Consider the following 26,402-nt stretch of genomic DNA (forward strand, 5'->3'; position numbering starts at 1 on the left):
TCAGCTGTCACTGCAGACGTCTCTGCTGTCTGTCTCAGGCCAAAACCAAGATGTGACAAGTCACTGCTTTGTGAACACAAACCTCCTCGTCGTGCTTTCATGACCGTGTGGAAGGCCGTGTGCTCCGGCTGATTTCTGATGTTACGACTTTATATGGGGGGGAAAAAAACCCAGAAGGAGCTGAAGACGGACTCCTCTCCAGGTCACCAGGCAGTTCTCATGGGGTTTACGTTTAAAGCACAGCTTGCTTTTAGTCCAAGTGTCCAACTGTCTGTATGTAGCAAAGGCGTCCATGTTGCGTCATTTTACTGCTTAGTTTGAGTTCTGTTGCTACTGAGATCAGTCTGGAGGACTGACCTCCAGGCTGACAGTCAAAGTTTTTGACTAAAATACCATCAGACAAAAGAGATATGACTAAAAAATGTGATCCATCCAACCATCTCTGATCATCCATCCATACATCCAGTTTGTATTTTATCAATCATCCATCCAATCTGTTTGTCCATCCATCCCTCCATCCACTTAGTTGCTTTATCTGTCCATCTATTTCCTTTTATGGTTCAGCATCCATCCATCTACAGTCCAGCTGATGTGGGTTTTGTGGTTTTTATTCATGCATTCAGACATTTTGCATTAAAAAAAGAGAGTCCAAAAAAAAACAGAACCCTGGGAAAGCATGGCAGTTTGAGATGAATATGTTTGAAACCTACCATTTGCATGTGGATGAGAGGTGCAATCCAAGGTTTCTATGTTACTGTAGGCAAGGCCAATAAAATATATATATGTATAAAAATCTCAATGGCAAAACTGAATCTGAATTTTGTATTTCTTGATTTTGAAGTGGTTCTACTTAAAAAAAAATGAAGCAGTTCGAGTGAAAGACTTGATCCCAGTGTCGATTTCACAACAGGATCTCTGGTTTTCAAACCGCTAGAAAAGCTGTCAGAAAAGCTTAGCTTGATGCATTTCTAATGCTGATAATGACTGCGTGTGTGTGTGTGTGTTTCTGCAAACAAGTGGAAAATAATGAAGCCCTTGCTTCGACAATTTGTTTCTCAGAGACATCATTCCTAATCTAAAGCAGCTCGACACCTCCTACCGGGTGTTACTCCGTCCTTCTCTAGCGGCGCGGCTTCAGACGGACAAACACGCTCGCGCTCATTTCCACACTAAACACCAGCTCGTTCCACGTCAGGACACATTTAGCCAACGCCGCATGACTTCACGCGTGTTTTCGAACCGTCTTTCCTCACCTGTCCCCGTGTTTACCTGCCTCCCGCCCGTCCCGCGCGCGCTTTCTCTCTCGCCCGAATGCCTCGTTGAGATGGACGCAATGAGACGGGTCGGCGCGCGCAGGGAGACGGAGGCAGCGCCATGAAGGAGTGCGGCTGTAAACAAGGTGAAAAACAATCAGGTGACGGCGGACGGCGGCTCTCTGAGGGCCCGCTGCAGGGAGAGGCGCAGTGATACATCACCGCCTTGTTACCGGTGACTTTTTAACCTTCAGTCAGGCTCTCCTTACCTCACTTTTTCCTCTCCTTTTGGTTTATTTGCTTTCGAGCCTGACTGGAGTTTGCATTGAAATGTCGTCATTACTTTTCTGTTCTTTACCAAATGTGGGGTTTGTTTAAGGTCGTGTTTGAGTTTGTGAACTCTTGAGAGCAAAATGGAGATTTCAGACTATTTTGCAGCGTTAAGGCCGTTTAAATTTGATGGACTTGACTAATTAAAAAAAATATATATAGACAAACATATCAAAAGAGGGCCACTGTAGAGTAAAAAAAAGAATATTAAATTTCCGCCAAAAACTATTAAAAAAATTTTGTAGAAAATTTGAGATTAATTTTAAAATCTGAGTTTTGAGAATCAGAAATTTTCAACTTTTGAAACTCAGAAGTCTTGAGATTGATCTGATCATTTTTCATTTGGAAATTTCAGTTTTTTTTCTAGCAGATTTTTGACTTTTCAAACTCAGAAATTGCCTTGATATTTCTGAAATTAATCTCAAGATTAGAATTTTTTTGGCAAAAAAGTTACTCTTTTTTTTTGCCCTATTGCACCATTGTATCTCAAAGTTGTTTTAAGTACACTGCAAAAACATGTTACCAAGTATTTGTGTCCACCTTCTTCTGCAATTATCTTAGTACACTTGAAATAAGACAAAGCTAACAAGTAATGTTTCAGCAAGATATAAGAGCTTGTTTTAAGTCAATAATTCCTTAATGTTGATGAAAAAGTTCTGGTTCCACAAGCAATTTTTTTTCTCTTATAACATGATATTTTCCCTTGTTGTAGATAAAATACAACGATGGGACATGGACCACGAGAGAGAGTTTCTGGATGTTTGCACCTTTATTTTCCTTCAGGTGATTTGTATTCAGGTGATTTCAACACTAAAACCTGTGAAGGAGAGGATTGATGTCTGTCCGTCAGGTCAAAGTCAGCTGTAGGTGACTTCTTAAAAGTGCTGATTCTGATTCATATTTACTGCGTTTTCTGCAGTGTTACAAGATATTCAGTCTCGGTTTCCTTCTCGTAAATAGAACAGAGGAACGGAACAGTGTGGTGAGCTTTGATCTTTAATATCTGCTGAACAACACAGGGATGTAAAATCAGTTTATTCCTCTGCATCGCATGTCTCAAAGATGTTTTTGGGTGTGTGTGTGGGGGGGGGGGAGCGTTGATTTTTCAAATTTTGTCGACAATTAGTTTCGGAGAAACCAAATTAATTAAATCATCTGGTTCTGTTCCAAACCCACTTACTGAACAATTAAACTCTCTGCCCAGGGGCCAAGAGGAATGTCCCTTTTGCAAATCAATTAGGCTACAACTAATTGATTGGACACGTCATTTGGAGATCAAAACTTCTTTTTTTGCCTTTTCCATAAAGACAAGTTGTGTTAACGTGAAAGAATAAATCAATAGAGATAGCGAAAGAGTCAGTTCTGAGTTTTTTTTACATTTTGTCACCTCATTGTATGAATTTACTCTGATACCCCTGAAATAAAATCCTCTAGCAGTCATGTGATTTGTACATAAAGTCTAACTGTAGGTGACCCAGGTCCACCCACAGCAGACAGTTGAGGGGGGGGAATCAACACAAAATGTGAAAATGTACAACTCCTTTTGAGCATATGTTCTGTAATTACATTTCAGTTTTTCCCTCGCATTTAGGACTGTGACTTCTAGAGAAGTTTAGCTTTGCTATCAAAGGGAGAGAGAGAGATTTACCTCCAGTGATTTCAAAATATAATCTTTCAAGATGAAAAGGAACCTCCTCAGAATCCAGGCCAAAGTGATAAATTTGTGTCTGCGGTTGTGAAATGTTTGATCTGATGGAAAAGAAACTCGTATTCATGACCATTGATAATTCATGTGCCAAGCTTTATCTTACAAACGCTGATGGGAACTTGTGGTCAGTGGCCGCTGTCATGCTGGGAAGAAACAGAAGCAGATGGTCAATGATCCTCCAGGTTCAAACCCCAGACTGAGCAGACAAACTGAACTCAGAGCAGCATGAAGATGAATTAAGTGAATTAAGGACATCTGGATTTGGTGCAACGCAGTCGTCCCCCATTTTAGGTTGGGTGGAATCACCAAAGTGAATTCATGAAAGAGAAATTTGTGTTACTTTCTTTAAATTCGATAATTTATGTACAATGAGATGAGTAAATATGTATTTTAAGGCAGTACCTCAAACACATTTTTGTGTAGTGTCATGGAAAAATCTCAAGAATTCAGGTAAGATGTCATAATTAACAACGGACCTTCACATGTCCGGTTCATTCTTGGGGACAATGTCCAGACCTCCGGATCAGTCCAAGAATTAAAGCCACAGACCTTCTGTAGATGTTACCTGAAGCTGGTAGGACAGTTTATGTAACCATGGAAACGAATTCTTTATTGAATTTCTCTCGAAGGAAGCAATATAGAAAACATCACAATTTGCAAACGCACTCAGGGTCAAAGATCGTAACTTTTAGAAACATGTCCTGAAGATTAAAGTAAAACTGAAATATTTGGCCATAAAGATCAGTTTCATTTGGAGGGAAAAACTCTCATTTGCGTACCAGAATCAGTCTTTGCTTTAGGAGGGACTGGTGCATTTCACAGAACACATGGCATCGCAACGAATGAACGTCTTATGGAAACATTGTAAACCATAAACCTGGGAAGTTGATGTTTGGGTGAAAATGTGGTTTTCAAAATGGAGAATGATTCCAAGCCTGATAACAGAAGTTACAAAGTACGTTCAGTGTGTTGGAGTGGCCTATCCAAAGCTCTGATCTCGGTCCCATAGAAAGTTTTTGGGGTGCACTACAAACATGCCGGCCTGCAAATCTGACTCGGTGCTTTTGGTTCTGTTGAGAGGAATGGACCAGAACTCCAGCCAACTATCATGAGAAGCTTTTGAAAGGAACCTTAAAATGTTTGAGTCATCACATACAACTTAAGACAAGTGTTAAAAACAAACAAACAAGGAATGTAAATGCATCCGTAAATGTTCTGATTGTACAAATATATCTAAACTTCATGTTTGACAAACCTAGAAAACAATTAACTGGTTTATTATTGTGGCATTATGGAAATATAAATTTGTAGATCTAACAGTGGACTCATAATGCTCTTATATATTACTTTGAGTATACCAACCATTAATGAAGCATCACTTACACCCGTTGGGTGAAAACCAATTAAAAACAGCAGCACAGCATCATTAAGCAAATAAAAATGATGAAGTGACTCACTCAGTTCTTCATGCTTACCAATAACATGCAAATTATTCTCCTGCTATGTATCAATACCTAAATCAATTTATTTTTTATTATGTTTCCATTTTATTAAATATCAGACGAGACGTCATGAGTTTTTAATTATGTTGCTGGTGTTTGTGTGCCTTTCCCTTCAAGTCCAATTGTTGAATGTGCAAAGTTAATCACATCATAAGCATAGCAATAACATAGTTCTAATAAAGGCCCCGACATGACAAATAACACCAAGTTATTGTAGATTTGGGATCATACAATCAAAAATTGAGAGAGGGGGAATGAAAAAGTTTGCATTTCTCTCTGTGAATTGGATAATAACATCATGTTTGTGTTTTTACAGCAAAATGAAACAAAATCCAGAGGTAGAGGGTCTGTGTTTGGCAAGTTTTAGATCCTGTGTGTCTTTGCTTCGACACACCAGAGTCAGGACTCCGAACCTCCAGGCCTGGATTTGAGGATCGCTGGTTTACACTACAGTGATTCACCCACATCCACTTTGTAGTTTTATCAGAAGACATGTTGGGCATATAGTACAGCTCCAACTTCATCATGATTTTGTCTTTCATGTCAGCTGCCCTTATATTATAAGTAATCCTTAGCAAGTTGCAAACTACAATTCCCTCTTCTATAGCCATAAAAAAGCTCCTAGCATTATTCTGACTGAATGTCTGATAATTATTAACAGAATCTCTACAGCTATCCATTTAAAAGATACTCTGATGTGTTGGGGGGTTGTCATCCCGGCGGAGCCACCAGTTTTTAAGAGCTTAAGCTATCTGAACCGAACTGGTCCAAACAAGGTTTTGGATGTTCAGAACAAGAACATACATTCAGATCATATAGGAACGCAACAATGAACCACACACACGACAGAATAAACGCTTTCCTGTTGAAAAGAGGCCATAAAAACCTGCTGCTTGCCTTTATTTTCTGTAGGTTAGATTATTATAATGGTGTCTTTATTAGTCTCAATGCAAGTGCAGCTCATGTGAAATGCAGGTCAGAGTCCTGACCGACATCAGGAAAGTGGATCATTTCACATTGATTCGGCTTTTAACTCACTTCACCGGCTCTCTTTTTGTCTTGGCCTGAATTATATTTCTGAGTTTCTTTTCAAGTTCGATCCATGTAGATCCCTCAGGTCTTCAGAGACGTACTCGGTGTTCCCAGAACCAGAATTAAACCGGGTGGAGGCAACATTCAGCTGCTATGCTCGTCGGCTCCCTGAAAAGCAGAGATGTGCTCCTTTAAATCAAGACTAAAAACATTTTGGTTTACGTCACAGATTTGGACTAATGAACTGTTTGAGATCGAAGACGTGATTTGAATGGGATGTGATATAAAAAAGTTCAACTTCAATCTAAAGGCAGAAACAAACTTGCATATTTTAACATTTGATATGTAATTCTTTTGTATTTATTAAATTCTCTAAGGTCTATGCTATTTCCTTTTTCTCTTTCCTAATATCCTGTAAAGTGTCAGATGTTTGAAACCTGGACGCAACAGGACAAAATATCATACGCAATGTTACAACCAGAGCGGCATAAGAAAGCAGCAAGAGGTCACATTTTAACACAAGTTCCTTTTGCTCTAGCTATGATTCAGAGATCAACGTTGGCTTTTTCATTCTTTCTCTCACATGGCCTCCACAGTCTCAAACCAACATTTTCAGCGCTTGCTGCCATTGTTTAATTAAGAGGAGGTGTGTGGTACATGAGAGCGCGCGCGCTCTGGCTGGATGAAGGAACTCCTCCGCTGGGACTCGATTCGCTTTAAGAGACGGGCGTGGGCGGAGGAGAGGAGATATGCTTGCCAGAGAAACGTACACTGCTCCACCAACACACTGAGCGCCCTCAGGGAATCAAGGCATAGAAATCCTCCTGGATTTTCTCTCTCCCTCTCTCTCTCATTTGGTTGTGGTAATTCATCATGGAATATCTAAAACATTCAAAGCTGCAGTGAAGAAATAAAGGCTTTGGAGCCTGTGTATAATTGGTTTCTGTGAGGTCCCACTATGCCTATTGAACCCTCTTGACTTTCGGTCCCTCTCAGTGGCAGAACGTGTGATAAAAGCCAAATAAAAAAAACCCTCAGTACATAAAGATCGTGAGGCGAACTAAAGGACAGGGAAGTTTTTGTATCTGTAGAACATTTATTGAATTAAAAGGCATGAATTGGCTTTTGTTCGTTTTATCAGGTGTTCATGGTGTCCTTCTAAAAACACACTTGAGCAGATGAAAACAACAAAGAAGGCCTTTAGGACTGACAGTTCACATATCATTAGGCCATGCAGGTTTTATCGCTGGTTCCTAAACTTTTTCATGCCTTGGCAATTGTAATTTTTATTAGATTCCTTTTTTTTTATTTGAATTTTTTTAATTATCTTTCTTCAATGAATGACAATGGCTTTTGTGAAATAGCATTATACAAAATTGTTTTATTAGATTACCTGCATTTCTCAGGTAAGGTTAAAGGAGTATTATGTAAAACTGACATATTTTAGCTTTCCATCATGCTATAATGTTATTCCTTTATCAAAAACATACCTGAAGTGTTGCTTTGATTCTTCCATGCATGTTTGAGAAATCCTTCAATCTCCATAGCAACCAGTCAGCAGTGTAAAATGCCTAGGTGGACCTAGCTCCGCAATTAGCAAACTGCGCATCTGCTCAGATTCAGAAAGAACAGGAGTTTCTTAAAGAGACAGAGGCCTAATGTTAAGGCATCAAACTATGAAGTCAAATTTCTTTGAAGTCAATTGACATATATAGCATTTTTATAAAAACTCAGTTTCTGGATTTTGCTCTAAAATGGAACTATATGCATGATTCTGTCCTTTTAAAATATAGTTAATATCCAGGCATGCTAAGAAACAGGCTCTTGTCTTTATTTTTTCTCATAGCTGTAGATGACTGTCTGTGATGTCTTCTTTTTTTTTTTTTATTGACAAAGACGCGGTGGAAGCGGTGAGGCTCCTTGAGCCTGTGTGACAGCCATGTGCCTGTGGCTCCAAACACCATCTGTGACTTTGGCCAGACACTTTCGATTGCTAGCATGATCGCACAGATCAAACACACAGCCACGCCGCGGCGACACTTCCAGTTGAGAAAATAGTCTTCTCCAGCCAACAGCTGGTTCAGTTCCTTCCTCCTCCCGAAGTGATGAAGAGGGTAAGACGGAGCCTGCCCTCTGGTTCTGCTGGAGAGCGCCGCCGAGATGAGAGAGACTCTCATTTTGACTCGACACCTGCTCCCTCTGACGGCATCATGGAGTCGATAGTTGCAGCTTCGAGCCGGCAAGCCAAACATTCTGTCTTTCCAGGAAGAAGGTCCAAACGCTGCGGTGCCTCATCCCCGGTCACTGTGTTCTGTTCTGTTAGAACTTGTATGATTTGACTTCTAAAACCAGTGTTTGATTTACCCATGATGCAGTCTGTAGGAGTCAGTCCGAATCAGTAGATAATGACTAACTGGCTCCTTGAAATGATAATGAACCAATGACTAATATTCGGTTGTAGGCACTCGGGAATCTGCATATTGACCCCTGTATTGTGAACCGTCTCTGATGCATCCTGACTCAGATGTGAAAATAAACTGGAGCTGATTATTAAAACATTTTTATGACTTGTACTGCTGCCGCACACAACAGATTACAGGTCTGCGCCACATCATTTCAAACTCAAACGCATTTCATCACGGAAATGATGTGACTTATTTTGTACCAACAGCCTAGTCAGGCTGTGTTAGAGATGTAGAAATTAAACAAGAAATGCAACTAAAATCACACATTTGTTCATGTAATAATTAACTGAAAAAATCATCATCCTCTAACCACTTCCTGTTGTCTTCTTTGTCTTTTCTGCCAGTATTAATATCCGGTTGTTGATCACATGATTTGTACGATATGAAAAAGTGTCTCTATTGCAGTTTTGGTGAAATTTCAATACAACAACAAAAAAAGACCCACCTCATTCCAGAGCAAAAACTCTAGCAAAAAATGTTAGTTTGTTTTAATTATTGTGTTTCAATTAAGCAGATTTATTTTCCCGGAATTAAAATTTGCACAATTTCAAGGTCAACTGAAACGCAGTAGCAGAGGAAAATCCTCGGTTTCAATCCTTGTTAGTTTTCTGCTTGTCTGCCAAAAATGTTAGAAAGTGCAAACATTGCACTTTCTGTAAAACTCATAGGCCCAAGTCATGTGAGTTGTATTATTTTAAGATTTCTAAGAATATAAACAATATTGAAGAATTTGAAAATTATAAAGTTAGTAAATTTCTTTGGAAACATGAATTTATTGGCTATTAAACCCACTTTGTATCACACCTACACATATAAGCTGGTGTGTAGGACCACCTAATAATGTTCTGTAATTTGCCTTAGTAAAATAATTTTCCTGGTCACCAAAACTGACTCCAGCCCAGGGGCCCACATGCTTGTAAATCCGGCCCTGGCTGTGACTTTTTTCAATGAAAGCAAAGTCTGCATTCATATAAAATGTCATGTACGTTAACTTAGCATGCATGGACGTGTTAATATACAAAGTAGATCTTGCCTAATTGCTCTGCCGGCCTGTAGAAGGACTGGAGGGTCTGTCTTTGTTAAAGCAGGTCAAACTCCACAGAGTTGGACTTTCTGCTTTTCAATCTCCTGTTCTGATGGGGGGTCTTCCTAAAATGACCAGGGTTGGCTCTGATTGACTGTTGCACCAAACTCTCATCTGGTTCAATTCTCTGTTTCAGAGAAGAGTTGAGATCCAGTCCAGCTTCAGGAAGGAAATGTGAAGATTAACAGCTTCTCTTTTCCTCTGGAGAGTGTTTGACAGTTCCATAAGCTGCTGCTGGGAGCCAGTTTACGAAGTTACAGCAGCAGCCGGAGCTCAGTGAGGTTTTCACATCCAGGAATCAGTAGGCCAACAATATGTTTTCACAACTCTGTGCTGATTATTTTGGGCTTTTGGCCAGCAAAGGTTCTGAACAAAGAGAAAAGTATTTCCTAGCTTCTACAGCTGGATGGTAAATCTTGATGACTTGAAACCTTTTACCTTGAAAGTTGTTCCTTCTAATAAAGGACTGTGAAAAACCTAAGTGTAGTTTCACATTGCATATTATTGTTTACATCTGGAAACTTTGTGCATGCGCACAATGCTGTAGAACAAAAAGATGATTCTTTTATTTGCTATCCAAAGCTGCGCTGCTGCAGTGGACCAGTTCCACTGACAAAGTGAAACCTGGAGATTAGGTATTATTAATTTGGCGCAGTGCGCCACAGCAAAGAGGAAGAATCATGCAGGAAAACCATTTAAGAACAATCCAAAACCACTCCGATTCTTCTTTTTTATCACTCTCTGGGTCGGCTATGCTACACACAGACACGTTGCCGTAGCAACTGACTGACGACAGCATTCAACACCAATAAACATGCAAACATTCAGCCTGTTACAGTATTATGTGTTCAGGCTCTGTTTGTTTTGCGATTATTAATAAGTGATGTCTGAACACAGCAGTGGTTGATTAGCTAACTGAAACACCTGCTCTACTGATGATCTGTCAGAGTTGGCATGTGGATCGCCTTTATAAATGATTTTTTAACTGAACCTAACCACCAAATTCCACAGCACATCTACATGTTGAGGTTGTTAAAGTCAAGCTAGCGTAACAGACCTACCTCCCTCTCCCCTGCTATTTAGACTTTTTCCTGACCTTGCTACCTAGTTGTCGTAGTGTTGACATTTAGCAGTAAAGCATCTCTTGTTCTTTTACATATCCTGTATACAGTGAAGATACAGAACATGGTCTAGTGTAATCACTTTAATCCACATGTTCTCCAAAAAATTAAACCATTCTAGTTTATGCTAAGCCATTGTTTTTATTATGTAGCCTGGCCCAGAATGTGAGTGCGGCGACAAGAGAGGGCGACGGGGTGCAGCAGAGCTCTGAAAGACTCTATCAGTTTTACAAGTGGGGGTGAATCACATCTTACGAGATTGGGTTAGACGAGAAAATATTTTCAGGGACCCAATTTGATTTCCTGTCTTCATTTGGAATGTTATTGAGGCGTCCTGTTATTATGTCAAACCCCACAGGTACTTCGCACACGGCTCTCCTAATAAGAGCCTGCTGCTCTCATTAGGAGGCGGCTCAGTGGAAATGAGCGTTCATTAATGTGGCATCCCGGCAGCCGGTGTCCACTGCGGTGTCACCCCTTACCGCTGTGTCTGTGGGGAAAACAAAAAGGCGGTCCGCCGGAAAGATCAGCACCGGGGAGCCGGCCCATAAATCCCACGGCTCTCCAACCCCACCAAGACACGCTGAGCGAAGGGTTAAAAGGATCTGCTGTCATTTCCCCATATGCTGATGGGAGCAGCAGGGGATGTTTTCATTAGCAAGCCTTTTATCTAACTCCTCAAACACTATTAATGAGGGCCTGTCATGTTACGCAGTATAAATAATGGCAAACAAGGTCTCGCCGGATGGCACATTCATGCTGACAGTGGTGCAGCTCTTCAAATTAATTGCGTAATTCATAAAAATGACTCGTGTCTTCATGTGCAACCCTGTTGCCAAAAGATGTGGAAGTCTCGAAAGAGAAACAAATCACAGCCGTCCTTTAAAAATTTAGGCCATACAAGGTTGGAGAAGAGAACATCTGTAGAGTTGATGTTACGTTGGCTGAGAGATGGTTTTTCACAGAGTTGGGACGTTTTTCAGTTTTAGCTTTAACTGACTGCAGGTCTTTAATGCTCGCTTCACAGGACACGATTTTAAAAATACCAGACAGTTTTCAAAATTTGAGACCCCCACACACGACGATTAAAGATGTTTGATCGTACAGTCTGTGGTGTCAAGTCACGGGAGCAAAGAACACAAACTAATTTCACTCGCCAACATTCAGATGCCAGACGGGAAATCTCTTAAAACCTCTTAAGACCAAATGTGAGCTGGGTGTAAATAAAGATGACTGACTGGGAAGAACCCAGGGCTATAGTTTGTGGATTATGTTTAACAGAGAAAAAAGCAATATAAAGATATCTTCAATGTCCACGGGACTTTCTGGTGTACCATGGCAGCTGTTTTTTTTTTTTTCTTTATTTAGAAATCAATGTTTCTGTAAGCTTGCTTTCTGATTGGTCACATTAAACAGGCTCTCATTTTACCTCTGTAAACACCACACCTGTGATGTCATGCTAAAGCAAACAAAGAATAGTCCAAAAAGTGTCACTATAGTGTCTTCCCAGTCAGCCATGTTTGTTTACTCTCAGCTTACATTTGGTCTCGAGAAACATTGTGACATTTCCCGTCTTAAATCTGAATGCTGGTGAGTGAAGTCGGTTGACGTGTGGCTTCGCTACGACCAAACCTGTAATTCCTAACTTTTTTTTATTGTCATGTGCGTGCTCTCTTCAGTTTTGAAAATTGTCCAACAACTTAAAAATCTTGACGTGCGAACCAAGCAGAACAGTACAAAACACAGAATCAAAGTTCTGGGCTTCCTGATTTTCATGTGCTCCTCCTACCAACCCAGCAACAGATGCCTGGTGAAAAAACAAAAACAACTTTCCTTAAAGCTGATGGCAGATTGTCATATGCATGCCATTTTGAAAAACGTCTAATAGATGAAGCTTGTTCTCACTTTAATTGATGAGATTCACAAGCGCCCTAAATATAAAGATGTTGGTACGCTCCGTCAACGTTTGTTCTCCGTTAGCCTTGTTGATGAAAACATCAACTGACCATCTGGGAGTAAATATTCTACAAGCTTTCCCGACCACATCAAATAATTATTGCCTGAATTAATCAAGGCACATTAATTAATAACCAAATTATCACTTTCATTTTCAAGCATTCCCCATCCCGAGGGGAGTAAAACCATCTGTGTAACGCTTTATAAGATCCAATGATGTTATTATTGCTGTACAGAAAAGAGGCAGGTGAGTTGGAGACAAAGTTAAATATGCTTTGCTAAGGTAAAATATTCTTGGATACTGTTTACACATGTTCAGTTAGTACAACTGAGTCAGTGCCAAGTCTTTATCTGACAGTCGCTGTCTCAGGTGTTGCACAGCAGCAACGATCCCCCGGGTTGCAGAAACAATCAGCATCAATGACGGACCTGACATTGATCCAGTCAGATGCAGTTTGTACGCTGAAAAATCCGACTGAACGACAGCTGCAGGAGAAGCAGGAAGGCAAGACGGGTTAAGATGTGGCAGTCTGGATGGGATTCACAAACCAAGTTCACCAACAGAATTAGTGAAGCATCAGCTGCGGTTTGAACACAGTGAGGGGGGATAAAAAAAGAAAAACCTTCACCTTGTGGGCCACCTTGAACCAACTGACATAACAATCATGGTTTCAAAGTCTGTCTCAGAGAAAGAATTTCAAAAAGTTTCCTCAACCCAGGCATTGATTTCTTCTACCGAACAGATCTGCCTGGAATATCAAAACCCTTAGTTCTTTTCTGTGCACAAACTTCCTTTAAATTGTGCAATGCTTGTTGACACAGGCAGTCCTACAGTAAGAATTTTTCTTCTAAAAGATTCAGCCTGCTATAAATGATTCACACAATGAAGGTCTCTGCCTTGGATTCCTTCTCTTGTTTTTAGCCATCAGTTAGCTGAACCAGCTGGGTATTGCAAGGACTTCAGTGACGTGTTTACCAGATTATGAAAGACTGGAGAAGCAAATAAAGACGTAACATCTGGGACCGCCTGGTCTGACATGTTTTAGCAAACTGTTTTTTATCATTAAATGGGCATTTGGCTTCTAAATTACTGTTTCTGTGACAACACTGGTTGTGAACAGGTTGTAATATTATTGGGGTAAAGGAAAAATCATAAAGTTTTGAAGTCTTGAATTCTCAATGCTGTCTTGATCTACGCCAAACATTGGATTGGTGTCCTGGTTGAGGTGTTGTCTATGATCAGTGTCGGAGTCACTGCTTTCAGTGTCCTGTTTGGGATTTAATGTAAGCCTCACATTAGTCAAATGGTCATCCCTACTTTAATCTCCATAGGGTCCAGAAGAAACCTTCCTCTTCAGCTCATCCTGAGGGAATCCTAAGGCATTACCAGGTCAGATGGGATACATTTTCCTTCAGGTGGATTCTGGGTCTGACCTGCTGTACGGAATCAGTCTAATTAGTAAACTTAAGTAGTTAATCCTAATTCCTATTCTTAATGGAAAGTGCATCGAATCCTGACATTTTTGCACTGAACTGCCACACTGAGTCTGAAATGATCAATGACTTCAGTAGAATGCTGAGTATTTTTGTGTCGTACCATCGATTTGAATCTTTAATTTGACAGTTATTTTAGAAACCATTAATACCATTAAACCATTAAAGTCATAGCAGTTCCTTCCTTGAACCTCACTGAACAACTTTTGCTGCTCATGAAGCATCTTCCCCCTTTGCCCTCTGCAGAAAACCAGCCCTGCGTCCAAATAGAGCTGTAGAAACGTGTGAATCCTCAGCTTAAAGAACAAAAGAAAAGGCCAAGTTCAAGTGAGACAAAGAGTCGGCGAGCTTAGAGCCGTCAATCCACGGCATCTTCAGTACCTCCGCAGGGCCGCTCTCATGGGATCAAGCGCAAAGTTAGAAATGAGGCGAAGGAACTTTTCCAGCCCGAAGCAGCGGCCCCAGCACGCTCCGCCGCCGACCCGCTCGGCTCTGGGAGCCAAGTTTTAAAGAGAGAGGTTTAGGCGGGGTTGTGTGGGTGGGTAGGTGGGGCGCCAGAGAACTTTCCCTGAACTCTTCCTGGCTTTACGTCTCATACTTTCATCTCAGGTCACTGTCAGAGGAGGATTTATCTTGTTAAAAGCCGCCTGGAGATGAAACGGGGGGGCACTGCTGTAGAACACCAAGGGCCCGGCTCTCGGCGCTGCCTGTTCTCCTTCAGACACGTCAGAGTCATTTCTCGTTTGAGCTAAATGTGGGTCGTTTAGTCCTGGTTACAGTAACCCCCGCCGCCTCCACCTGATTAATTAACTTGTGACTGAAAATCCTATAAAGCATGAACGTGTGGGGAACAAAATGGATTGTGTGCAGAGGAAAAGGAGCACTGTGAATATCTAATTTCATATTTTATTCTTTTTAATTGAATAAGTAAAATAAAAAAGGGGGGTTCCACCGGGGGACCGGGAATAACCGACTCTTTTATGAGTGCCAGAAAGCAGCCAGTCGTATTAGAGGAAAAATATGTCAAGCCAGGCCTTGATGAATATGAAGGCATACCTAGATGACATGTTTGGATCAGTCGGATGAAGACAGATTCAGGAAACAAAGCCACTGACAAAACTGACAAAAGACACATTTGTTCAGTTCTGATGAGGCGCCAGAAAGCTGACAGTCATTGAAATTACTTGCTTTCACGCAAAAAAACCCCCTGTTTTCTCTCCCGAGCGTTATTTGGCCATTGTCAGTCTTCTCGCGGCATTGTTGCTGCAGGCTCAGTTTAATGATAGCAAATTCATCCCAGGCGCCGAGATCATAAAATTGAAGCGGCGAAGTGACACAATGGCTAAGCACAAGACCGTCAAAGGGCCTCCTTTCTTTGTGCTTCTCTCTGCTGGACGCAGGTAACTTTCAGAACACAGATGGCTCACTCCAATTATGGCCGCCGTCCATTTATCTGATTTGTTGTAGTAGATGTAGAGGATTTAATTTGCTGGTCCCTTTTTTGACAGAATTCAGCCAATTTTCAGCTTTACAATAGACTCCAAACTTTGAGTCAGCGGCAGACAAAGAGGAGAGGCAGCTTTGAGGGGAGAAATGATTTCTACGGATGTTACGTAACGCCAGATGCCTCGGTGCTCATTGTGTCTAAATCTCACTGGGGCGTAATGCAAAGCCGTTCGCATCTCCAGAAGTGGAGCCTTGACAGATTTTCTTCTTGGTGAAGATATAAATTGCAGCGAAACATTAACAGAGGAGGTGCTAAGCCTGCTGTGCGTCTGTCAGCTAATTGTGTTCTCCACATCAGGACATCCTGTGCATTTCCTACTTCAGTGCAATTCAAGTTCAAAAATACTTCATTTAACCCAAAGGGAAATGAAATGTGATCGTAACTCATTTCATCAAAGAGTTGGTGTGAGCAGGAAGGACCTCCAGTAGCAGTCAGTCTTACAGTGAATCTGAGAAGGCCTCTGACTAAAGTCTGTCATGGCATGCTAAATGCTAACAGTCTACCCAAGGGCAGCAGATGTTCCACAGTAACGTGCTGGATGACACCATCAGTTGTTAGCTAGCTCTGCTAATCTGCCTCAAATTGATGCTACATCAGGCATCATTTGAGTCTGTGAGATGCTAATTAGATGTTCCCAATTGTAAAAACAATACTTTGTTGCCATGGTTACACATCATAAATACTTTTAAAAAAGTAAGAGAGTAACAAAAATCCTTCCAGCTCCACAGTGTCTGGTTAAAAAAAAAGAAGGAAAAGCATTAATGTGTGACTAAAACCACTATAGGTATGTCTAAAATACATTTAATAAGCTCTGGTTGATTTTTGCTGGGTGTATTTTTACTGCTGTGAACAACACTCTGAGCTCTGCTGCAAATAACATACAATCCTCTTCAACAGAGGTTCTGGTGGGTCTGAGAAGTGAGGACATCCGTCACAACGAAGCAAGAAGTTAAAATGTTCCGTTTAGAATGAGAGTGAGTTCCTCTCACCTGTCTTCTTTATTGTCCGTGTGTAATCCAACACGGCGCTGAGAGGGGTGTGTTACAGAGCCCGGGGAAAAACACAAAAACAGGCGCGATCTATCTTGGTCCTAATTAGGGAACGCTCAGCTTTATTGGCACGAGATGGACCGGATAGCGTCGGCTTGGGTCGGCGCACGTGCTCAGGGATCCGTTGCACATCAAATTTCCCATAACTGAATATAGCGATGACACCCGGAGGACAGAGAACAAAAACTCCTGGATGCAACAGTGATCCGTCACTGTGAGACCCAGAAAACGGACGGAAATTTGCTGAGGTTGGAGCACTGACCATTTCAGCTCATTTAAATATTTATTATCCAGATTGCTGATTGTGGTAATTATTGTGTGGTGAATTCGTTTCCAGCCTGTTATGTTGGTCTGGGGAAATCAATCCACCTGTTATTTAGATACAGAATGTTGCTTATGCTGGCCTGCAGGGCGAGGCAGTGGACAAGCAGGTGGAAACAGGAGATCTGGTTCAGAGCTACAACCACAGCACAGTTCATTTATACAGCGCCTGTTCAAAGAAAGAAACTGTGCAGTAACTTCTCAAACCATAAGTCACGACTTTTTAACACGTTTTGAACAGTGTGGCAACAACGACACAGCTAATACATGGATTAACTTGCGAAGAAAGTGACGAAGAGAAACTGAGGAAGTGTGTGACGAAGTAACTCTGAGATCAGTATATTTTATAAATGATATGTATAAAAAAAAAAGTCAATCTGGAACATGATGTAGTAGTTATGCCGAGCCAATAAGTGGCGCTGTAACACCACCAGAGAACGACAAACACACAAAAAGAAAGGTGCCGTGTTTATTTGACGGCATAGAGAAAGAAATGGAGCTTCGATGTCTTAGCTTAAAAATATACATGAACACAGAAACATAAAACTGCTGCTCTGGAACGTATCCGCTCTGCGACCCGGTTTCAGAAATTACAGTTTCTGGTTTCTGAGGACGGCGAATCTGTGAGGATGCATATCATACTTGACAAAAATAAACTTTTCCAGACACACAATTGTTTCCATGTGATGTAGCTGTAATGTGCAGGAGAACGATGAAGATTGAGATCAACGACTTTTCCTGATACTTTACTGTATTTAGGCTACGTTCACTGCAGCACACCTGCACCCACAACTACATGCTAGTCATATTCACCGTACCCCACACAACGCATACAAATTGAAAGGCTGCTTCCAGGAACTTCTTGGAGCAACTGCATCCACCAAACATTTCCCATCAAGACGGAACCCAGTGGCCCAGGAGGGACCTGATTACCATCCATGTTTACTTGTGCAAACACTGAGCACACTCTGTGACGTCACTGCGCCCTCTACTGTGGATACGTGACACTTTCAGATTGTCCCGATCACACAGGAGATCACATACAAGTTGCATGTATTTGAAAATATGAACAACCACCAAAAAAGAGAAAAGAGGGTTTCACCAAAAATCGGAATTGAGCATTAAAGACCTGCAGTGTGAACGGAGCCTTTGTGTTTTGTTACCTCTACTACGTCATTTGAATGTGATTTATTTTTCCGTCCTTTATTGTTACTCAGTATTATGTAAGTGAAATATCCATTCTCCTGTGGCTAAGGGAACACTTTATTTCTTTAACAGCCAACAGTGCTGAGGGTAACAAATACAATCAATCCCATGGGAGGAGCTGAGGATGTGTTCCTGTTTAGTCAGGATGGATGGACTACATTGGATTATTTAAAGAGGGCCTCAGCTCACTCGCTCCCCAAAGCCCATAGTGCCACTTAACTCCAGCAGATTCACAGCGTCACAGTCCTCCCTTAAATGAATATGTGATTTACAACGTCTTCCCACGTACAGATCTCACAACATTACACAGAATGTACATGTCTGGATGAGGCACTCCAGAGCGGGTTTTAGTGGGAGACCCAAGTGAGATATTGTTTTTCTCTGCTCTGGGAAGCCGACTGATTAAAAAAATGTCATATCTTCGTCATAAAGGGAGGCTCTAGCCGTGATCCAGGGAGTCCATTTGGATCTCGGCTCACAGTTTTACAGGCGCTGGGCCAGATGATTTTAAAGGACTTTCAACAAATCTGAATGTGCGGTTACAGTGTGGATCTGATTTGGCTTCATAACAGAGTCGGACATTTTAAAATTACAAGATTTCAAATGAGTGATGTGGCATATTAAGTTTTCAAAAGGAAACTTCTGAAGTGTGGTTCTGGTAAAAGTTTTAAAGTTCATATTTCACCAGCAGTAAATAACTATTTACGATCCCGACTCTTGGACTTGGAGGCTGTATCATGTATGTGTGTTTTCATGATGGAGTAGCTGGGTGTAAAGCAGGAACCTAAACAGTAAACAATTTAAAAAAAAATGGCTAAAATTAGGATAGAAATGGACAAGAGGCCATCTTTAAACAATTCCATTCTCAAAAATGACAGCTGTTTATACAAATAACTGTATGAAACGCGTCCTGAGGACACAACGTGTGAAGGGTTTCCAGGCAGAGCGGTGATGGACAGGAGGACACTTTAATCTCAGACAAACTCAAGTTCCTCTTCACCCACAAAATCGACTCTGGACTTAAACTTACTTTCTAAAGACAGAAGACTTGACTTGAACTCCAGTCAAAGTCATTGCCTGGAGTTAGACTTGCCTTTGAATAACACAAGGGGGTAAAAAAGAAGACTTTGGACATGAGTTATACTCGCTCTCTAAAGACTAAGCCAATGAAGTCTCCATTGGTCTCTGCCAATCTTGGACTAGCGGTCTGAGACCAGCTAATCTGGATATATGTGGAACTATCTACTGGAGGTAAGTAGATTATAATGATTTAGTAGATCCCATTTATGACTTATCCCATTAAACAGACTTTGGTTTCAATTTAACATGTAGAACTGTTAGAGGTCTGCCAGCTAACCGGCACTGAATCTGTTTTCTTGCCTGCAAGACACGTTCAAACGGAGTGAGAGTTGTGTTGGGGAAGAAGAGAAAACAAGCGGTGCCTGCAGGATTTTTCGTCAGATGCCACGATTGCCTCCGTCTGACATGAACCTTCTCTTTTCCCAACCAAAGGCATCCTCTAGCTAAATGCTTTCTGTGCTAGTCAAACAGCCACGACACGGCTTGCCTTGCATGCCAGGAGAGTTTGACATTTCCAGGGAGTTGGCATCTGAGTCGATTCAGCTGAGCTGGAGGAATCCCACTTTAAATCTCTGCTTACTTTCCAGAGAGTCAAATGAAGTAAGCCAGGCAGTTCTCTCCTTCCTAGTTTTTTTTTTTTTGTCTTATTAACTCCGTCCTTACGAGAGCAGATCAAAGACATATCCTCGTCTTACCATATGCTGCATAGTTTCATAATCCAAAGAGACTTTTGTAATTACACAGTCCACCAGGGGAATAAAGCTTATCGATTCTCTGGGAAGAGAAATTTAATTATGCAGACCTGCTGTAAACCACTGATGCTATCAGCATCTTCACTTGTTTCATTTAATCATTTTACACAACAAAAGACAATTTTGGACTCAGCCGAGAGGAATAAATGGTATGGAAATGTGGATGTTAATCGCATTGAACATATTCTTACAGAACTTTACAGGTGGGAGTAAAGCAGAGAATGCGACCTGCCAGGCGGGGAACGTTTCATCTGATCGCATCATTTCTTTTCTTTTCTTCCCCAGCAGCACACAGACGACTCTGTGACATTTCCGCGTATGCTTGAAATATATACCTAATGAATGTTGCCGTTTCTTTTTTCCACAGATGTGCCTCGCTTCCAGCAATAGCAAACTCTCTGATGCAATCATCAAGCCATCAGCTGGCAAACGAAACACTCTCTCCAGGTGAAGTATTTGTGCATTTCTGCAGGAATAATAAAAACTACGGCCGCTACAAGAACTGTAGCATTCTCTCTGATTCTGTAGAAAAGCCTTCAGATGTTACAGCAACTCATGTCAGGCCCACAACAGCTTCCATCAAAACACTCATGTTTTAAAATGCTAAATCCAATTGAGAATCTTTGGCAAGATTATGTATATGTACATAAACATCCATTAATATCCAAATTAGCTCAAGAGGAAACTCAGAGAACCTGTGTATGTAGTGACGGCCATGATACACGCCATGATGAACAATAACATTGTTGTTATGAGACCAAAGTACCTGACTGAAGACTTTTGTCATCCAGTTTTTGGTGGAAAGAGAAAAACAATAAACTGCTCTTACTGTGATCTGTACGTCATATGCAAGCAAAAAATAATAATAAACCGAAACGAGTCAATGGAATATACTATTCCTTATGCCAATCTTAACTCTGAGGCAAAATAAATGAAACTTTACTCACCATATTGCACTGTTTGAATGCCTTTTAGACCCTGATGCTGTTTATTAATCATAGGATTGAGCGTCGTCGGGGCCAGGTTGCCATGGTAATGTGTGCGGCTCTCCATTCTTCAGCAACGTTCTCTCCACTGCTCACATGGAAGGTGGAATCCGCTTACATTTCTTGTTGTGATCAGCAGCTGATCCTCTGGATCCCGCCCGCCATTTTTGGCATTGCTTTGGTGTGGAGAGTTGATCTTTCTTAAATACATTTTCTGCAATAAAAACAAACGTGCACCCTCTTGTAAAAGAGAGTGGTGACCTCATGCTGTCTCCTCTGTGCTGACGGCTCGGTGCTTTTTATTATGCAGACAGTAAAAAGACAAAAGCTTTTAGCTACACAACCATTGTTTATTACTAATGTCATCACTTACACAGACTAAAGAAGTGTCAGCGATAGTCACTTAAAGGTCATTAGCAAATCATACTTTAGTCACTAGTTAGAAACAGTTTGGGAAACACTTTCATCATCCAAATGTTTGTCATTTACATTCATCTTACCAAAGAAACTGAACTTGAAAGCAGCAATACAGTTTGAGGGGGGAAGGCTTAGAAACTTAAAGAAGAAGAAATAGATTGTAAATGGATTTAATTCCCTTTAATTCTACGTTGGATCTGTACCTTGCCTGGGCCTGGGCTAAGCCCTTGAGTCTTTGAGTCCATAGAGTATCTGGTTGAGCATTGCATGTCATGGATGGATAATCAAATTTTATTTCTTTGAAAATTGTACTAACTATTTGCTCCCCCAAGTTTCCTAACTGCAATTTGTCAGAGAAAAAAAAGCGTAGTCGACCGATTAATGTGTTAGTTTGTACAACACACTGATCCGTTGGTCGCCCAATGAAACAGCTGCTGTGTAAGACCGCTTGTAAAGGTGGCGCTACTCAAGAAGATGAACATGTAGGCGAAGTTCACTGCAGTATTCCACTACAAGCAGTACGATATCAGAGAACTGGTCCTGGCATCCAGTAAGGCTAATCATACGGAGTCCTTAAAAAAGGCAGAGCGGGGAGATCGGTACGCCTCACGTTGACGTCCATCAAGTTCATGAGGATTCCTTCAGAAGTCTTGAAAGATTATCTCTAGTCCAGAATAAAGGATGTCTCTATTTACAGCAAAGTCCTTCATATTAGTCTTTGTCTCCTTTTATGATCCTCCAGACCATAAAGGGGCGTTCACCTGCAACGGGAGAAAACAGAGAGGAACTCAGAACAATGGAAACGACACCAACATCGAGTCATCATAAGCTGCATTTCCATTTCAAATGTGTGCAACGTCAAAAAGACACAATTTTGCAAATAAAAAAGAATTGAAAGTAAAATCACAAATGTGAATAAGTCATTTAAAATCATGGCATTAACAGATATAAACAGTTTCATGAGATATATTTATAATTCTGCCACGGCGCTGCCACTCGTCAGATGTAGGTGTCTTTTATTCAGGTGTTGCAACAACAATCAAAAGTTGAGTTTGTTATTCCAACATGTTGAATCCATGGATCTTCTGTAAAATTGCAGACTACAATTTCCCCAAAATGCTGCACATGTAGCCACTCCCAGGTAGGCGGGGCTTGTGGACAAGTGTCCACACCTGATAGGTCATTTTTAGTGACTTGTAACATGAACAAGTGTGTTCACATGTCATTTTTAATTGCATTTCTTCTTTCACAGCAGTTGTGAAATTATTTTTTTAAACACTAGCAGAATATATATAAAAAAGTATTGCACATATTTGTAATGATACGTTAACACTGAGTTTAGTTGGATCTGCAGTTTTAACTGCAGCGAAAAATCCATTCTACAAATTATTGGACTCAGAGGCTGAAAACAAATACCTGCCACATTTTTCAGAAGCTTACTTGGAAAAAAACATTGAAAAACATTTAGTTTTTATTATATAAGTATATACCACTTTACTGTTGGTCTATCACATAAAATTCCCAATAAAATCCACTTATGTTTAGTAGTTGTACTGCGAAAAACTAGAAGTCTGAGGAAGATAAGAATCGTTGCAAAGTGCGGTCAGTGGTCAACCTATTAAAGCAACACAAAATCTCTACAGATGTCTTATATAACAATAAAATACAACTCCTGTTTCAAAAAGTGACATAAAAAGAAAATGAGTATTCCTACACAGTGATGTGTGTGTACCTATTAGATCCTCTCATTCTGTTTAGCATAAAAGCAGAGTGCTGGGTTTGCATTAACATCTCAGACCCTTCACTCGTAGTTCGGTGCTGTCAGATACTTGGGAAGACCTCCGTTCTCCTTGAGATTAAATTGCCTGTCATGAAGCTCGGTGGCTGACTGGCAGCTCCTCTGCTCCTATAAAAGTACATTCTGGAAAAGACTCTTGAAGAGCACAACGTAACAACCTTCATAACAACGTCCGCTATCTATTCCAGTCGGCTGTCAAAGGACATGTGGGTTTGACGGACCGCGGGAAGCCATCGCCGGACTTGCGAGGCGCTGTTATTGATGGTGAACTTTTGATACGAAACAGACAACTGTGACAACCCGGTTAGATTAATTCTCAAATGGGTTGTTTGACCAAGGCTGAGTGTGTAATGTCATTTAAATCACCTCCAATTAAGGGTGGGGGGGAAACAGGCAAAGAACCATCAGGACGTTTCGAGGAAAACCAGGGTAATGCAGTTTCCAAACAGGTACGGCTGCAATAAATTCTCCCCTTCACAGAGTCATTTACATTCTGAGCTGCCATGGTGATTAATGTGGTACTAATTTGAGAATAATTTCGGGTTGAAAAGACAAAGAGCTAAGCTGCTTCTTGTCAGAAGCGAGAATGTCTCCGGAGATCGATCTATAGCCTGTCTCACTTCAAGGAGGAGGGGGATAAAAAATCATTAACGGCGTTCTGAGTAAGTGTCTGAAACAAAGCTAAAAATACAGGAAGGAAAAACCAAGTCCTCCCTAGGTGTTAGGTTTGTTTAATTGGTGGATGACAAGTGCTAATTTAACCGGCAAAGCATTCATTTCCATTCGGCGCCTGAAGTGAGCGTGGCTGAGAGATTTAACACAGCAGGTGCGGGGCTTGTGTTTCTGTAATTCAGCTGTGTAATTGGCACACCGCCGCGTCCTTCTCAGCAATATGCTTTGTGTTCGGACTACTATGACTGGGCTTTTCATCATATGGCAAGAATTCACCCGTGAAATCAGCAAAAACACAGCAGAGAGAATGCAGAGCCAACTTTCGGCATTTGTTATGTTTTAGGATTTGGACAAAACAGCAATTTCTGCCACAGGTCAACACTGCTCTTAGAGAAAATGTACCAGTGAGATACTGCTTTTTATTCCCTTTAATCAAACTGTTAGTAATATTTTAAAGTAATTTGCTTGATTAAAAAAAGAGTCTAAAAAATAAAAAGCGTACTCACAATTTTTAAGTGTAAACACAAATCATAATATAATCAATATGTCCGCCGATAATATCAAAGGTGAATACAGCTAATTTATTTGTCCTTCTGGGAATAAATTAGTGAGTAATTATGGTAGTGCAAAACGTCTATTGTTGAATGTTACAACCAGACTCAAGTAAATAAAAAGGAAACGTAGCTTACTGACCAGAGGAAAATAATCAGGAAGTAAACGGAAACCAGACAGGAAAAATAGCCATTATGTCTTCAATTAGTTTTAATTAAAAGACCTAATGGCTAACATTTTTAGTCAGAATCTTGGCTAAAAAAAGGTAATGGTCAATAGATCTGAAAAACTGATCATTTGAATGAAACACGTTCAAGTGGATGTTAGCTAACTTGTGCTAGCTTAGTGCTGTGCTGTTTCCTTGCATGTAAGCAAAAACATTTTCAAAAAGCCTTTTCTTCTTTTTTATAAAGTCCAAATTATAGAGATGTTTAATACTTGATGGACCAACAGAAAACAGTATTTATTATGTCTGCAATTAAATATGGCTGTATCGTTAATTTCACACAGAAGCAGTAAAAATTCGTCTTCTTGTTTTAGGGCTAACTTCAAGGCCTCTACAATGGTTACTAAAAACAGATTTTAGATGCAGTTGAATCCTGTGGTTTCCTTGTAGAATACATTGCAGATTTTGCTAAACATCAAACCAAACACTTCAGTTATTCTCCTCATGATATCTCAGAACAAACTGCTGCGGCGTTCATAGTGGAAGTCGCTAATAATTAATCATTTTTATAGGACATATAACTGACGTAAATAAACATAAGACTTCTAAGAAAATGATGGCTCTTGGCGAAATGTAATGTTTCAATTGTTGACTGTGTGGTGTCTTCTGTGACTTTGTATTTTTACGACATGAAGCACTTTGAACTGCCCTGTTGCTGAAATGTGCTATACAAATAAACTTGACTTCAGGATTTTTAATACTGCATTTGCCTGTGTGTGCTTTCTTTTCTCCCTTTCATCCCTCAAGTTCTAAGCAATACCGACAGCGCAGGTTAAATTTGTCACCTTTGTGGATTTCTGTATTTATCCGTGGAAAAGAAACTCTTCAATCTGTCACCTCTTGCCTCCATTTGAGGCTTCAAACGTAGAAAAATTCCCATCACGTCTGAAATCCGCGCTGCGCCCCAGGCTTTCTAATAGCCAGTCTCTGCTTTGCCAAACACGTTGAATTCGCTGAGTTTTTCCAACGGGGTGTGATTGATACAGACTCATGAAGATGAGTACAGCTGGGAGACCCAGCTCTATGTTGTCTTGATTTTTTTTTTCCCTGTTCTCGTTTTTATTATTATTTTCCAGAAGCGACGCAGAGGTGACGAACAAAGTGTGACCTCCTGCTGTTTCAAGATTTGAGTGAGAGGAGTGTTGTCTCTCTAACTGAGTTCAAAGGTGTGTGACTTGGATGTTGGAGGTAATGACGGAGCTTTGAACAGGTCGCTGTGGTGTGTTTGGATCATGTACCTCCTCTGCTCCCTTATCCCTCTTGTAGCTCCGCTGTTGGGAATTGTGCCTAAATCATACAATCTGACAACGGGGGATCAGAAGTTGCATTAATGATTCATCGTGGGAATTTTCTGTTGTTTTTTAACACGGAATGCAGGGCTACAGGGAATCTGAACAAGGAGCATCTTAATAAGGTATACCTTATATACCTGAATAAGGTATATCAAATATTACAATAAAAAAGATAATAATAAGAAGAATAGATGAGGAAAACAAATTCACCTGGGGTTTGTAGTGGAGCGTCTGACGTTACCAAAGCTGGTCTCTGTCCGCAGAAATCTTTCCAGAGATCCATATAAAATAATAATAAAAGAAACACAAAAGACATGTTTAGTGTTAAAAATAGTCTTGCGAGATTTGATAATAATAGAAATATGTTCCAGGGCATCTGTGGATGTTCTCCAAACCCTGATGACTAAAAGAAAACAATTCCACATATATTTATATATTTATATATATTCTGAGGTTCGGACCGATCCCAGAATCAATAGCCCAAGGCTCCAGGCTCCCGGCTCCAGGCAGGTGTGGTGCAGGCGGTTTAAATAATTAACTACATGGAGAGAGGCAGAACTGAAGTCTACGGGTAGTCATAACACAGTGAAGGATACAGG

General features: G+C 40.7%; 1 long non-coding RNA gene across 1 annotated transcript; it reads right to left on the reverse strand.

The window, feature by feature from the left end:
* Window positions 1-21,175: 21,175 nt before the first annotated feature.
* On the reverse strand, window positions 21,176-26,177 carry LOC148152457 (uncharacterized). The gene is made up of 2 exons (XR_015762185.1): window positions 26,014-26,177; window positions 21,176-22,024 (listed from the first exon to the last, which is right to left on the reverse strand). It is a non-coding gene; the product is annotated as an uncharacterized LOC148152457 (long non-coding RNA).
* Window positions 26,178-26,402: the final 225 nt, after the last annotated feature.

This window comes from Poecilia mexicana, unplaced genomic scaffold (assembly GCF_051168715.1).
Source record: "Poecilia mexicana isolate PSO_F unplaced genomic scaffold, ASM5116871v1 scaffold_23, whole genome shotgun sequence".
Lineage (NCBI taxonomy): Eukaryota > Metazoa > Chordata > Actinopteri > Cyprinodontiformes > Poeciliidae > Poecilia > Poecilia mexicana.